The sequence below is a fragment of the Amphiura filiformis genome, chromosome 1 (assembly GCF_039555335.1).
Source record: "Amphiura filiformis chromosome 1, Afil_fr2py, whole genome shotgun sequence".
Taxonomy (NCBI): Eukaryota; Metazoa; Echinodermata; class Ophiuroidea; order Amphilepidida; family Amphiuridae; genus Amphiura; species Amphiura filiformis.
The window spans coordinates 31,489,443-31,506,266 of record NC_092628.1 but is presented as its reverse complement, the minus strand read 5'-3'; the positions used below and the strand labels follow the sequence as shown (position 1 = coordinate 31,506,266).

Sequence of the window (16,824 nt, the reverse complement as noted above, 5' to 3'; positions counted from 1 at the left end):
TCTGCTGTAGAGCATACCAGTTGATCATTTCGAGGCTGGTCCCCAGGGTTTAGCTATAAACAGCCCCATTTAATTTGTTATGATTGTTCTGAAGTATTTCAACAGTGGTCAAGTAATATTTTTCTGAATTTTGTTTGCACACTTATTTAGTTCAGGGAAAGTCTCACTCCCCTGTTTAGTTGCTTTATTTGTATTGATAGTGTTTGAATTGTGTGTGGGTGACCTGACTAAGTAAAACAAACAATAAAGTACAAGCGCGTCACAGAAAGTTATTACATACACACTTCACACACAAATATACACATACTATGCACAAGCAGACCAACAAACGACTAAATTTATAGAAACACACGATCAAAAGCAATAGGAAAATCTACAAATAGACATAAACGTCAAGAAAAGTAAATCAATATTTGCCATTAGAAAAAAAGCAAAGTTCAAGTGATATTCCTTTTGCCGTTCGATTTGTCCAGTTCAGTAAATAAAGTATTCCTTGGGCTAATTGATCTAATTTGTCTGGCATGGAATGGTCATCTACTCCAGGCTCATATGACTGCCCTTAATCAAGTCGTGGCTTAGTTTACAAAGAAACAGAATAAGAAATGGATGTGGCTTATCCAAAGTAATCTGTCAGTTGAAACTCAAGAAGTGACGTTATAAGTTCGGCAGAGGGACGAATGACAATTTATCATAAACCGTCCCTATGAAACACGTAAAGTTTTAGGCGATTCGCCAAGCGCGAGTAGCGACCAAGATCTTAAATTGTTTCTAGCTTTTAATAGAGGGCGACGGTACTGATTCGTTATAGTTGTTATAGTTCTACTCGGCAATTTTCCATGATTACAACGATATAAATCTCAATTTGGCTAGTCATGGGCAAGATTTGGAATTACACACAGAAGAAGACACAAACCAATTTATTTGGCATTATTTCATTGTCGCCATCAATGGTCACTAAGTCTGTAATTGATTTGAATTGTGATAAAATAAAACAAAAAGTAGAAACTTACTTTTGATAAGAAATCGTCTCATCAATATCAAGGGATGTCAATAGTCATGATTTTTTTAAATCTAATATTGCGAACATTTTGTTGAAATCAAGCCGTTCAGTTCCAGAACGTTCATGATGAACCGGGGAAAGGGAATGATTGAGTCAAACTAGTTTTTTTTGGAATTCAGTCAAACTAGTTTTTTTTGGAATTCACTCAGTGGGGAGTACTAAGCGTCAGTGATGTACACCTTAAATCAAGTCGCAAAACCGACACATACTTCCGTATTTTTGAACATCTTTTATAAATATATATTTTATCTGTGTATCATCATGTTTCTTTCAAATGCAGACAAACGTGCGAATGAAGTGTACAATGATTGCATACGCCTTAATGAAGTGATCAAATGGCAACACCCTAGAAGATTATGTCTATTTTAGGTCATAGCCGGAAATCAAAAGACATTACCTAAAGATGTAACATGTATTTCACTCAGAATAGAATAATTGTTTTTATTTATCCTGAAAGCTTACATCGCTCTCTTAAAGCCGTTTCCCTAAAGGCAGTTCACTACCGCAAATAAGTGCAGAGCAATTCCCCCTTAATAATACCCTTCAGTGTATATTGCTAGTATTACGATCGCAGCAAAACAGAGTGAGGAAGTATTATTGTTTCTCAGTGTATTTTTAGGTCAGATATCAAATGTAAAGCTGTAGACATCTGACGCTATAGGCCAGTCAGGCAGTGACAGAATTGTTATTACCACATTGTGTGTACGACACTCTTCGCACATGATTCACGTAAACCATTACTAATATAACATTAATGTTCTCTGTCTAGCTCTAGGGTTTACCATACAAGAGGGTAAATCTTTGACTTAGGGAGGACAGTTTTTATGGTCTACTTAGCTCAGCAATGCTTTGCTGTCTTCGATAATGGTTCATGTACGCTAGAGTGTTCGATAGGAACAAGCGAACAGTATACGAGTTTGCTGATATCTATCGGAGCGTTCAGCAGAGCAGCAGGATTATAAACACGGTCGATGGTAAAACCAAAATCAATTTCCTTTGTGTTCAGTAAGTACATAACGACCCACTCATCAACTACTCAAGTGGTCACTAAATAAGCATGTCTCTAGTCGTGTCTGCGCTCAATAGAACGTAAATAATGTGTGTAAGTTTATGTTTACATAAAGTGGTGTAATTAGGTTTCAAGGGGTTGTTAATTCAAGCATGGTCGTAAAAATTGATTCGATCGATATTTTGGTCAATGCATTGTATCGGAGCAGAGTTGTCAATTGAGCGGAGCCTAAAAGAGTTTGCTACAGGCTTTAATGGGTTTGGGCTTTGATAAAAGCCAGGTACCTCTCCGATACAATACACTATCGAAGACAGCAAAGCATTGCTGAGCTCAGTAGACCATAAAAACTGTCCTCCCTTAAATCCTCTGCCACCAGATGTAAATCCTTCGTCACAGTATTACGACTTAACAGACGGCAGCTTCAGTTTGAAATGTGTTTTTCTTTATCTTGTTTAAAAAACCCTCATATTGAGGATTCTGTTTTGAACAGGTATCGTATGGCCCCATTCACACTCACCACTGTGATATGTCCCAATAAGGGTTAAAATTTATCATCTGAAAGAATCTGAAGGTTGAAAACTAAAAATGGTAACTCTCATGGTCACACCGTGCTTAATAAGGAAAGCATGCTTTACTGCAACATACATATTATTTAGACCTTATTTGGGGATAAAAAAAACCCAAAAACCCAAACCACAACAACAACAAAAAACCGCTCACAAGCTGTTTAACTATCTACGGAAAAGTTAAAAAAAAAATATATATTGGTGATGGGTAAAACTCTCACGCATGCTTTTAGTGCAACACACATATTATTTATAGATATTTGGTACCGAAATGAAAAGTCTTAGCTGCCGGCTAATATCACAAAAAACAATTATATATAAGAGTTTAAAGTTATCCCTGCGGAAAAAAACGATATGGAATTATAACCTGTTTATTTCCCCACGCATTCACCTTTATTTCCTCCCAAATGAATCTTTCCGTTTGACCTGGAACTCCGTTACCCCAAGTGGTTTCTGGACACCACTCGGAAGAATGTAGAGGTCATTGGCAGAGATTGAGAAAATAGGGGTATTACGTAGCCATTCGGACAACCTAGAAATAGAGGTTATGCTTCACTTATTAATATTGACGTAAGTGGGAATATTTCGCCTGATTCATAAAACAAATTCAAGGTTATGAACACACAGATGGTGTTTCCTTTGATCATGTTCACGAGCCAGCGGGCTGGTGAATTATGGGGCTGGGCAAAGATTTTAGCAGGCCCCAATAATAGGGGGGATGATTCTTGCCATAGTTGTTTTGGGCACCAGCACCGTTTCTATATTACGCCCTAAAACGTATAGGAACACGCTCAGATATACTAAATTTTTAATTTGAGTTCTCCAAAATCTTACATAATACATGTTAATGGGGATGGCAGTGATTTTTGTTTGGTAGACTAGTTGAGAATTGACCACACCGTGGGTACACATACATTTTGCTCAGCCCCTTAAATCGTTGCATCATGTTGCAGATTGTACACGACTAATACAGTGCGCGATTATCATGGGACGTTTTCAATTTAGACGTCGTTATTTCTCTTTACGCAAACATGACCCCCCTCACATATGCCTTTTGTATGGGGTGTGTGAGATAGGGAGGGGTGGGGGTGTGCGCGCGATGCATGTGTCTGTATCCGAGCATTTGAAAGTATCAAGCTGAAGTACAAGAAACCATTGTATATTATGTTGCATGTTTATCTCTTACGTTTCATGTGTGTGGATATATGACACCCTGGGTGGGGTTTGTGTGCTACTATTTTTGGGTGCATCGACAACAAGAGGCTGCCACACAGCCATGACGGTCCACTACCCATTGCAAAGTCCGGGTTAGACAGCTTCCGAAGGCCGAAACCAACATCGACTGATCAAACAGTCCACAATATAATCTGATGGATGAAACCGCTGTACTTGCTAATAAAGGGTTATTGATAATATGATGCACTTGTTCGGTTCTTCGGAATACCATTGTTATGATTGTTCCACACACTTTAAACTGGGGTCAAGTATAATTTGTCTGTATTTTGAGTACACATCCTTATTTGGATTGACAGTGTTTGATTGTTATGTATGTGGTTGACCTAACGAAGTAAAACAAACAGCTAAGAAACTTAACTCCTAAAGTTTGGAAACTTTCCAAAACGGCTATATATCAGAAATATGTGAAATCTATTTCCATATTGTTTCATATCATATCAATACAAAATTCATTTGTGATCATAACTTATTCCAAGGTTGAATACTGTCTTTGAAAGACAAGGAGGTCTAAAACAAAATCTGCCAAATCTGCCATTGTCCTCGCCATTTGCATCAGTAAACATGAGTAAGGAATATTACACTGTTTCATTACAAACGGTTTCGAAGTGCTGCCAGTCTGATGTACCGGTCTTCTGCAGCCGTTGGTTTTCTTGAGCGGCCACTTCTGGGTCTGCCTTTGACATCTCTGGTCTGCCGAAACTGGCTTTTAGCTTGGAGATCATACTGAGGAACTCCAAAAGTTTCCGCTACTTGATCTGAGGTATGCCAGCCTCTAGCTAACCAATAGCTCGAGCCATATCCAGATCTAATAATCGAACAATGGTTGATTAGACCTTTCTTGCAAATGACCACTATGAAGAAGTGACCAGCAAGATAGATTGGCTTGCGTTGATCCATCCTAGCAATCAAACAACTTTTCATTCATTCTTTTATTCATGCATTATTCATGCATTAACCCACTCATTCATTCATTTATTTATTCATTCAAAGCAATGAGATGAGCGCAGACAATGGTCAGTTTGGCACATTTTCTTTGAGACCTCTCTGTCTTTCTTACTCAGCCGTGGAATAAATTATCGTCACATGTGTCATTGTTGACAGGAAAGAATAATGTTTTCACTGATATAAAACAGTATGGAGATAGATTTTAAAAGTTTCTAATTTACAGCCGTTTTTGAAAGTTTCAAAACTTTTTCTCCCATAGTGAATCAACACTTATTACCGGCAGAACGAAACACACATAGATACATACCCATAGAAACAAACGAACTAAGATATACACAACTACATGACGGTCAGACGATTGGCAAAAATACGCTTAGAACATGTAGAATGGCAAGAAATTAAATCTGTGACCATAGCCAAGAAAGGTAAATCAATATTTGCCATTTAAAAAAGCGAAGTCCAAGTGATATTCCTTTTGCCGTTCGATTTGTCCAGTTCAGTAAACAAAGTATTCTTCTGACTAATTGATCTAATTTGTCTGCCATAGAACGGTTATCTACTCCAGGCTCATATGACTGAAAACATACTGCCCTTAATCAAGTCGTGACTTAGTTTACATGGAACTGAATAAGAAGTAATAACTGTGGCGTATCCAAAGTAATTTGTCAGTTGAAATTCAAGAAGTGACCATTTATTATTTAGTAAAAGATCGGTTTGGGAAATCATGGGTAAGCAAAACGGAAATTCGTATACAGAAGAAGATACGCTTAATTCGGTACTATTTTTTGTCACTATCTATGGGTCCGTGATTTTGTCTGATGTGTTATATACTATTATTGGTAGAGAAAGTTGAGCATCAATATTAAAATATTGTAAAAAAACATTGTCAACACGTTTTTTTTTTCAATTTAATGTTGATGAGTACATTTTTGAAATTAACCCGTTCGGTCCTAGAACATTCATATAAGATGGATGAGAAAGAGGAATGATTGAGTAGATTTGTTCATGTGTTATTGTGAATCAGTGTGGAGAGTTAAGCGTCGTGTACCGATTTTCATCTTTAAGACCCAAAAAATACATATCTTCCTATCTTTAGTATCATTTATATATTTTAACCACCTTTAAAATAATCATAATTATTCCGAGTGTAGTTAAATGTGTGACTGAAGTGTACAACAATTGTACAAATTGACAATATACATGTGTAGCACCACCCTCAAAGACCCTTCAAGCCTATCTATTTTAGGTTAATGCCGGAAATCGAAGGACATTACCTAAAGAGGTAGCACATACTTCAGTCAGAATAGAACAATTGTTTTACTTTATCCAGAAAAGCTTTTCCACTCTCTTAAAGCTGTTTTCCCTAAAGCCAGTGCGCTACCGCAAATAAGTACAGAGCAATTTCCCCTTAATAACACCCTTCAGGAAAAGTGTATTTTACCAGTATTACTATCGCAGCAAAACAGCGTGCGGATGTATACCTATATTGTTTATCAGTTTATTTTTAGTTCAAATATCAAATGCAAAGCTCTAGACATCTGACGCTGTAGGCCAGTCAAACAGAGAGATCTACGCTAGGTGACAGAATTGTATTGCAATACAATATATGACAATTTTATGACACTCTTCACACATGATCCTCATAAACTATGACTGATATAACATTAATGTTCTCTTCTTGGCTGTAAGGTTTATCACACAAGAGGGTTAATTCTCTGCCACCGGATTTAAATTCTTTGTCATTGTATTCAGTCTTAACATACAAAAGATTCAGATTGAAAATCTTTTGCTCTGTGTCTTGCCAAACACTCTTAAAAACAGCATAGAAAACACGACCGTATAAACATTACAAGTGCCACCGTTGTCAAAGGGTGTCTTATATATCTTATTGCAAAATACAAGTGCGAAACCTTTCTTCAAGCTTCTCTACCGATTGTCAATTATCCACTGACCAATAAACAGTATCCTTTTTTCCTGTTGTAAAGGAACAACCAATTTTAATTGGGCAAAATTAAAATGAACTTTCTCTACCGCGATCGGACTAGAAAAGCTAACTGTAACACATCTTAGTGTGCACACATCGACCGATATCACTCGACGCACTTTTTTTTATATCAATGTTCTGCTCCACAAGCTCTGTGTTAAACAACGTCAATGTATGCTTAATCTGAAACCATAACTACTTACAGTGTGAAATTCTATCCTCATGCAGTTAATTAAATTTCATGTATAAACATGAAATATTGGAAAGTTTTCGTTAAGAACCTTTTATGGGTATGAATTATTAAATCACACCATGTATTTTCAAGAAAACGTTGTATACTCCAAATAACATTGTGATGACATTATTATGAAACTATTCCTAACATTAGTCTAAATATTGTGACTTAATGGTACTTGTGTAATATGTTTATGCTATGTTTAATATTATAGGTTTGGCAAGTGAATTCAATTAAATCGTAAAAAGTCTTCTTGAATATTTGGTTACCATATCTATGAATAGAACTTGCGCGACGTCTTATTATTGAAATGCTTATCATTCAAACGTGAGTAAGAAATCTCAATGTAAAACTATTTGAATAAAATATTAGTATAAAGTCTGCCATAAATAATTCACTTCATTCTGTGTTATGTTTGCTACATTCTGTTCATGTATTTCAAACTACATAATCAATATTAAAAGACACGCTGGCGTTCAATGACTATACTTTTAGTAGTTCTTTAAGAATGACTTCAAATAAAAAATATTGATATAAATAAAACAAGAATGCAAGACGCTACACAAAACCTGCATAACATAACGTGGGTTCTTCTGTTCTCTGAAACAATATTCTGAAAGGAGTGAAAACTGAAAATCATACAGAGGCTCCGGAGGATTTTTAATATGGGAGGGGGGGGCAATATGAATTTTACCTTAAATTATTGGGGCCCTATGGTACTTGGACACCCACCAGGGGGGTGCCAGTACCCCAGGTCCCCGGTTGCGGAGCCACTGTCTTAGCATGTTTATTTCCCACGTATTACACCTTTTTTCCTGCAAAACGGGAATTTACTCCATTTGACCTGAAACTCCGTTAACTCAAGTGGTTTTCATGTAGCACTCAGAAGCTTGTAGATGTTATTGGCAGAGATGTAATGGGGAATACATGAGTATTCACCCTTTGCACGGATCCACCATCTTGCTACCAAAACGAGGTCCTCCCTGCAAACGCATGCCCAAAAAGTGCATTTCTGATTCTCGCGCATTTCTAGAAATGCGCCGGAAGACTTCTGCTAAGCAACCATCAGCATCAGTGGTATACAGAAGATCGTCACAACAACAATAGTGTAGAAAAATATGTCTGGTAGACATCGAAACGTCCACAGTGAGTATTGTTTATTGGACTAGAAATAAGAAAATTTTACTATTACGTATTTTACTCTGATTAATATATCTGATAGATGAAACCACTTTTAAGTTAAAACTTGCTAATAAACATTATTGATAATAAACTGCTATTTACATTATGCTTCGTCAATTCTCCGGAATACATTGTTATGATTGTGCCGCACCCTTTAAACAATGGTCAAGTATATATATATATTCTGCACGTTAAATACACATCCTTCTTTGGATTGATAGCGATTGACCTAAAGAGATAAAACAAACAACCAAGTAACCATTCTATACGCCTTCAAGCCTCAGTGGCAGTTGAGATTGAATTAAGCATTTCTTTTTTCTTGACCCAAAGGCTGACAGTAAAACTGTTCACTTGATTGTTGAGAGTGGCCTTTTTTCCTTGTTCATTATCTCCAAATTTTTTTTTGCTTAACTGGTATGTATTTTTTACATAATTCAAGGTTGTGTGAAAAATACCTATTTGTTATATGCACATAAATGTTATGTATTTTTTACATAATTTGTGTAAAATATTACATAACAATTATGTAGTAAAATACCTAATAGCTGAGGTAAAAAATTTACATAAAAGTTATGTAAATATTTTACCTAATATGTAAGTATTTTTTAAACTTATCTGCTATATTTTTTTTTACATAATTCATGGTTATGTAAAAATACCTATTTGTTTTGGAGTTCTATACGTACATCGAAGTTGTGTAAAATTTTACACAATTTGTGTATTTTTTTCTGTGAGTGTAGAGCCATTATAGACTGGGAGCCCAGAAGAATTTTTCAGTTCAGATGGTACAAAAGGTTTGATGGCCTGGTTATGTTAGTATATGCCAAGAATCAATTGTCCATTATTGCTGCCGGGTCACAGCCTGTACGGGCAGCCTAGGGGTCAGAAAATAGGGGCCAAAATGTATTTATTCAGCTCATGAGAGACATGGACAGCACTTGTTGGATATCACTCCCAGGAGGACACTTTTCATGCCTATAGCAATGACAGCAATTTTGGCCGAGAAATCGTGATTTTTCATCCCTCAATCTAACTTTCTGAGGATATGAAGTCATAATTCATGAATTATTACTTTATGTCCAACTTTGCTCTGTTGACCTACAAACACAACAAATAGTTTCTGATTCCATTTAGGTGCAAATTGGGACATGTGTAAACATCACAGATATGCAGGTGGTGGGCGCCGTGCATTCTCTAAATTAAGTAAATTTCCATCGTCAACCGTGTAATTGAATGGGATTATTTTGAAATTATAAAACGCTTGAAATGTCACAAACAAATAGGCCCATGCTAATAAATAATATAAATACAAGCTAAAACAGTTGGGGTTCGATAATGAATCCCACAAAATTAACCGAGTATATGGAAAATACCATACGGCCGAGCGGTTTTGCCGGCTCTCTCCGACCATCATGCCACTCGCCGCCTGCAAATATGCCAAAAATCAGGTTGAAAAAAATTTGCCAATTTCATATGATAAGATCGTACATTATAGCTTTATTGAGTCGTGACTTTAGTTTACAAGGTACAGAATAAGAAGTAAACGTGGCTTATCTAAAGTAATTTGTCAGTTGAAACCCAAGAAGTACAATAAAACGTTTGCATTTATCATTTTGTAAGATATCGGTTTGGGCAATAACGGAGGAGCAAAAGGTTAATTCACATTTATCATGTTTAGATACAGGAGAAGACGATAATGTTTTTTATTCAATACTAAATTTGTTTGTCGCCATCAATGGTCAATGACTCAGTGATTGATTTAAAAGATTTTACAAAGATGGTCATCACGCTTTCCTCATTTAATGTTGATTGGAATGAAAAAAAAAAATCAATCCGTACAGTCTCAAAACATTCATTAAAAATGAACGGGACAAGGGTGAAACGATCGAGACTATTTTTTTCTATGAGATGTGTTTGACACGTGACAAGTGAATTCAATTTAAAGCTATAAGCATCCTGTACCGTTTTTCACCTTGAAGACTCAAAAACGACAAATGCCTTTTTTTAAAAAATACTATTATATGTTTTAATTTTGTTCCGAATGTAGATAAATTTGTGCATGTAGTGTACAACAATAATAAATTGACAATATGTGATGCGATCAAGCAAAATCAGTCGGAACTCGGAAATACTGATTTTGAGATATAGCCAAACAAGGGAAATATATCCTTTTGTGTTTTATTGTTTTGGAACTCTTTAATTGCTCATATCTTTGGAACTGGTTGTTCAAATTCAATGGGGTTTTCTGCAAAATGCAGCTTTGTTAATGCTTTTTACTTTGCTATAAGAAACTGAAAATTTAATATTTCCGAGTTCCGACTGATTTTGCTTGATCGCATCACATATGTTCTATAACCATATATTTATTGCAGGTCATTGCCGGAATTCGAGATGTAATAGTCAGAATAGAACAATTGTTTTACATATGAAAGGTTTTACCATTGCCTTAAAGCTGTTTTCTCTAATCCGTTCGCAAAATAGATACAGAGCAATCTCCCCTTCAGGAAAAGTGTCGTTTAGAGCTTGATATCAAAAGGTAAAGCTCTAAACATCTGATATGCCAGTCAAGCAGATAGATCTATTTAAGGTGATATACTTTGATTACCATTATTGTGTTTATGACACGTTTCCAACATGATCCTCTTTAAACCATTAATAATAAAAAATTAATGTTCTCTGCTTATCGCGGGGTTTACCACAAGAGGGTTAATTCTTTGATCTAAATCCTCCGGATTTTAAATCCCTTCTTTTGTCACCATGGTCACCGTATTGCGACTTAACAGACGACAGCTTAAGTTTGAAATTTTTTTTTCTTTATCTTGTCAAAAAGATTCGAAAACACGACCACAGGAACATAGTAAAGAACAATCACATGGTAGTGCTACTTGGCCGCAGGACACCTTTTTCAAAGAGTGTCTTATTGACATTAACTTGATAAATCAGAAGCTTATAGCTTACTGCAAGATGCAAGAGTCCGGATGTTATTCAAGTTCTTAGCTCATTTGCTAGCGATGATCAATAAACCCACTGACGAATACAATACATGCTAACTGTCGTAACTGGACTATAAAATTGCCAAAAAACCTCTTAACAAGCTTTATGTAACACTTTGACTGATATTATTCGACTCACTTTTTAAATATTGATCTTTTTCCACAATCAGTGTGTAACGAAAGTCATTGGTATGCCTAAATCTGACACCGTAACAGGTTACACTGTGAAATTCTATCCTCGTGCACTAAAACAAATCTCAAGTTCAAATATAATCTTTTTCGTTAAAAACATTTTATGTTATGAATTAATAAGTACCGTCGCGTATTTTCAGGAAATGGTTGTATGCTTTAAATAGCATTGGGAATTTAGGGAACTTAATGAAAATATTCCTTACATTTGTCTAAATATTGTGATTTAATGGTACTTGTCTCATGTGTATGATGTTTTTAATATATGGGTTTGACAAGTGAATTCAATTTTACAACTGTATCAGATATATTGAGAACGCAAAACATAATGAGAATTCATCTATAATTTAGTTACCATATGCATGAATAGAACTCGCATTACGTCTTATTATTCAAACATGGAAAAGATATGTCACTTTAAAATCTAAATATTACAATTTCGAATAAAATAATCTTCCATAAATTACTCAATTTATTCTGTATATTTTTTTTAATGTTCATGTTTTTTAAACTATACTGCGCTCAGATAGTTTCCTTACTGCGCGCTTTTTTACAATTGGAAAAAATCATTATTTTAAAACTAAACCATATTTAGGTAAATTTACAATGTGACCTCCAGAAGTAAAGTTACAAGTATTTTGATTAGACGAAGGTCTAGTTTTAAAAGTGACAAACTGCCCTATACACGTCTGATCGGGAGCATGCGACGACAATGTAAAGCCATTACGGTGGCCACGCACACAAGATATTGATGGGATCAAAAGAACTTAAACGAAAGAAATAAAAGAAAAAAAACAAAAGAACAGAACAGAAAAATAAAGAGAAAAGTTGTGAATTTTTTTTAACTGGACTAATAAAATGCTTTAACTGTACTTCTGGAGGTCACATTGGATTCAATGGGGTGTCATAATGTGCAGGATTAGATAACGCGTCTATCAAAAAATAATTTGCCCAAATATGGTTTAGTTTTAAAATTTGGAATTTTTTTCCAAGTGTAAGGATACTTTCTGGGTGCAGTATACATAACGAATATTAGCTGTTATCATAATTCTTGCATTGTATATTCGTCATTTTCAGAAATATACTTAGATGACTCCCTGTCATCTGTTGAACAGGTATTATATGACCGCAGTCCGTCCCCAACCGTGATTTGCCACACATGGGTTAAGATTCTTGTAATCTCTGACAGAGTGAAAACTGACAAGTTTAATCGACTATTATTGTGCTACATTGGTTAAAGGGAGTCTCCGGCAATCATAACATTATGCCTATGTTAGAAAAATAATTATCAAGCACGAATCGTATGGTTTTATTTAAAACAAACTCATATTGCCCATGAAAACGAATAAAAACAGTCGGCTCTCAACACGCGATATTCAAAATTCCCGCGCCGAAATTGTTTAAGTGCAATGACGTAATGATTATTTTGCTCAATTGTCGTCAGCCTTCGTTGTATTACTGGGACGTCATTGCACTCGACAATTTCGGCGCCCGGGAATTTCGAACATCGCGTGTTGAGAGACGAATATTTTTATTCGTTTCTATGGTCACTACGAGTTTGTTTTGAATAAAACCATGTGCTTGATAATTATTTTTCTTACATATAAGACATAATTTTGTGATTGCCGGAGACTCCCTTTAATCAGGAATGATCGTTCGATGCATGACACCCATATTTAAATATTTAGCACTAAAATGTGTTTTTGAATGCTCAGAAGCTATTACACCATCCACGAATATAATAAAGGGTATGTATAAAAAGTAAAAAATGTGTTGGCTGTCGACGGCAAGAGTCAATCGTTGTCAAGTTTTTAGTTATCCCTGCGGAAACAAAACGATATCGACTTATGCTTATAGCCGGTTTATTTCCCCACGTATTACACCTTTACTTCCTCCCGAAAGGGAATCTTTCCGTTTGACCTGGAACTCCGTTACCCCAAGTGGTTTTCATGTACCACTCGGAAGGTTGTAGAGGTCATTGGCAGAGATGAAGAACATATTATTTGTACGTAGCCATTTAAAAGCGCCTCGAAATAGAGGTCATGTAATGTAATTTAAGCTTCCCTCATTGATATTGATGTAAGATTGAATAATCCCCCGCTTCATAAAACAAATACAAGATCATATACACACAGGTGGTGTTTCCATTGACCATGTTCATGAGGCAGGTGAAGTGGAGAGATATCATAATCGTAGTTCTATATTGAGATGTCCTTATAAAACAAGTGCATCTTGTGAGTTGTGGCATCGCGTTGGAAATTGCTTTACACGGATTATATTGTGTTTTCAGGTTAGTTGAGCTTAGTCGTATTTCGTTCTCGTAAGCTTTGCAAACACGTGACGTGCCCACCCCCACACCAGTAGTTGGAGGCGGTTGGGTAGGTGTATGTAGGGTGGTGCTGATATGCGTTTGTGATAAACGAATTTGTGATGTATGAAATCCGCTTACTCTAGAAAGTTGTTCAAACAGAAACCGGGAAGTCTACTTGAAATTATAGGGTTAAAGTCAATTTGCATATCGATTTGTTCCAAAAAAGGCCACTTTTTCTTCAGTACCAACCAAAAACAAAACCATTCCAATAAATCCTGGCTACAGGCACAGATGTAGGCGCCCGGTATACTGATAACCGGGCTGATAACATATTTAGGAGACCAGGTTATTCAATATGCATCCAACTGCTCAGGAAGGTTTTAAGTTCATCATGTTCATGGTCTTAATTCATAGGATATGCTACTGATTCTGCATGAATCATCGGTGCCTCTCATACTGTTTTAAAATTCAACTCGATCTAAAATTGCCGGGAGCTTCGCAGTAAAGGGTCGGACAATCCTGGCATTTTGTACAGATAGAGAATGCGTGTAAAACCAGCGTCACTTTTAAGTTATAGTATGTTAAAACGAACTTGATTTATTCAAAACCATCCAAAATAGACTGGGGTGAGCTGAAATGGTTTCATTTTCGATGGCTTTTTTTTAAAAGTAACCCTACAATATTGTCCAAAATGGACCTCATGTTTAATCCAGAAATGTGAGCCGGTGGTACTATGAGTTTGGAACCCAAAGTACTTTTCATAATAAGGTGAAAGAACTTCGTAATGAAGAATTGACACCACGAGATCTCATAACGCAAATCAACTCGAATCCGACTCACTCTAGATTAACATTCACCGTGTAGATATCTCATAGAGTAATAAGCGCGTCAGAAACATAAGCAGCCAATACATCTCGTAAATACCCAGGCGGCCTAGCTATCAACAATAATTGCCCTCTCAGACACAGACCATATTTCTAACATCTGTTTCTAGAAGGTAATACTCCTAATCAACTGCGATGTTTTGTCACAACAATTTAATAAAGCTCCAATACCAGATCGGATATCTTCTGCTATTACTTCCTATTAGTTATATAGGTATATTACTGTTGGACACCTAGCGTAGTTATGTGCCATGAGAATTCCGCTCTCAACTAAATTGATATGCAGGGCGTTGGCTCTAAAATTTTTAGGCGTTGTTATGTAAATAAGAAAATTTCACGCTCCACGATTTTCACGCTGGATCTCGGAGCTTGTTCCTTTGTTATGTTAAACTCTTTCCCTATTTTCTGTGCACAAGGTCCTTCCTATACAGGTGAATGCACATGAAAAGAGTGTATCGCACGAGTATAACGTGCGATGTAAATATTGCGATAGTTGGAACTTGTGTCAAGGAATGTAACGAATTCGAAAGATCTCATTAAGGTTAGCCGAGAGTTTTTCATAAGGATTTTATAAATTTTAAAATTGATTGGGGGCACTTCGTCAAGCTACGCCCTGGAAAATGTGTTGATTTTGAATTTATAGCCTTGATATCTTTGATGAAATCAATGCTGCTATTCCCCTGATTACAATGTAAGGGTAGGCAACAACAACAATATCAAAAAGCAATTATTTGTAAATCGAATTTGGGATGAAAATCAACAAGACAGACTTAGCAGGCCTACAAATTTCTGAATTATATAAATTGAAAAACAATCAATCACGATTCCCTGCACTCAGCGAATCAATCAAATAAAACTAAAAAGAAAGGAGCAAGAAAGAATAAAGAAATAGTGAAAAGAGAAAGAAAGAGAGAAAAGAAAATGAACGAAAAAGAAAGAAAGAAAGAAAGAAATGAAAAAAAAAAGAAATGAAAAAAGAAAGGGAGAAAGAAAAGAGGAAAGAAAGGAAGTAAAAAAAATTGAGAAAAGAGAGAAAAAAAAGAAAATTCAGCCACACGGAGACTCGAACCCACAAAAATAGTTCATATTAGATTCCCAGTCCAACGCTCTATCCACTCGGCCATAGATCAGCTTACGCAATTGACTGTTCTCAAAGAGGATGATATAACTATAATTGGATGCAATTACATGATTACAATCGCGTCCGCATTATGGCTCTTAGAATAAACACGCATGTCGGCGCTGAAATTTTGAACGAAATGATGGAGGAAAACCTCGTTTTTTGCAAAACTAGCTTCAATTTGGAGTGAAAATCAAATGGAATAGCAATTGGCAATGTTGAGAAATAATGTAGGTATTCAGATGTCTAAATTAACGTATCGTAATCAAGGTATCGATAATTTCACAAACCAGCTTTTTCTCAAGCAAATTCTCCAAAATTTTCCCCAAAAACGGGCTTTTAAAATTTAATCGGTACTGTATTTGGTTCTTCCCCATGGCAACATTATTTCTTTGATCGATTTGTAATACAATACGAAAAAGAAGAAAACAATCGCTCGGTGTGGATTTATACGGAGCGCACATTTGAAAAAAACCTCATGGAACGTGTTTTTGATCTTGTGAACATGGTGGGTAAAAATGCTTTAAACGAAGGATTTTCAAATTTATTCTAATAATTTGTATATAACACACACAAAAATGTTAAGCTACATCCAATGCACCAACATTTCACTCGCTGCAATATTTGATTACTGAGAAAACTCTGTTTTAGAGAACAACTTTATACGTCTTTTATACGTTTTTTATACGTCTCTTTGTGTAACCTTAATGTATCATACAGAAGCCGACATTAGCTAAGTATTATATGTACCAATTTGAGAATACCTCACTTGGCTTAAGTGTATTGTTTTTGAAATTCATAAGCCTACTTTCGTATATTGTTGGATAGTTCCTATTATAGACAGGCACATTTCTTCTTCTTTTTTTTAAATCAATTTAGCTTCAGTTTTCACGCAGCGGGTTAACATTAACAAATAATGCATCAAAATTGTTTTTTGTTGCCGATACAACCTAATCAACTTAGAGGCAAGGGGAAGATAATCTTATTCCTTGTGCGAATTATATCTACAATTTATATTCCATTAAAGTTTGATCATTGAAATTCAATTTTTGGAGCGGTAGTCTTTACACGGAGTATATATTACATACATTTTTGAAATGTCATTGACGA

The 16,824-nt window shown here is 35.7% G+C and overlaps 1 protein-coding gene across 3 annotated transcripts in view; it reads right to left on the bottom strand.

Annotated features, from left to right (window-relative positions):
- The window catches only part of LOC140143424 (atrial natriuretic peptide receptor 2-like), a 494,558-nt gene that overhangs the window by 119,441 nt on the left and 358,293 nt on the right, over positions 1-16,824 (bottom strand). The gene's annotated exons all lie outside the window — the stretch shown is intronic.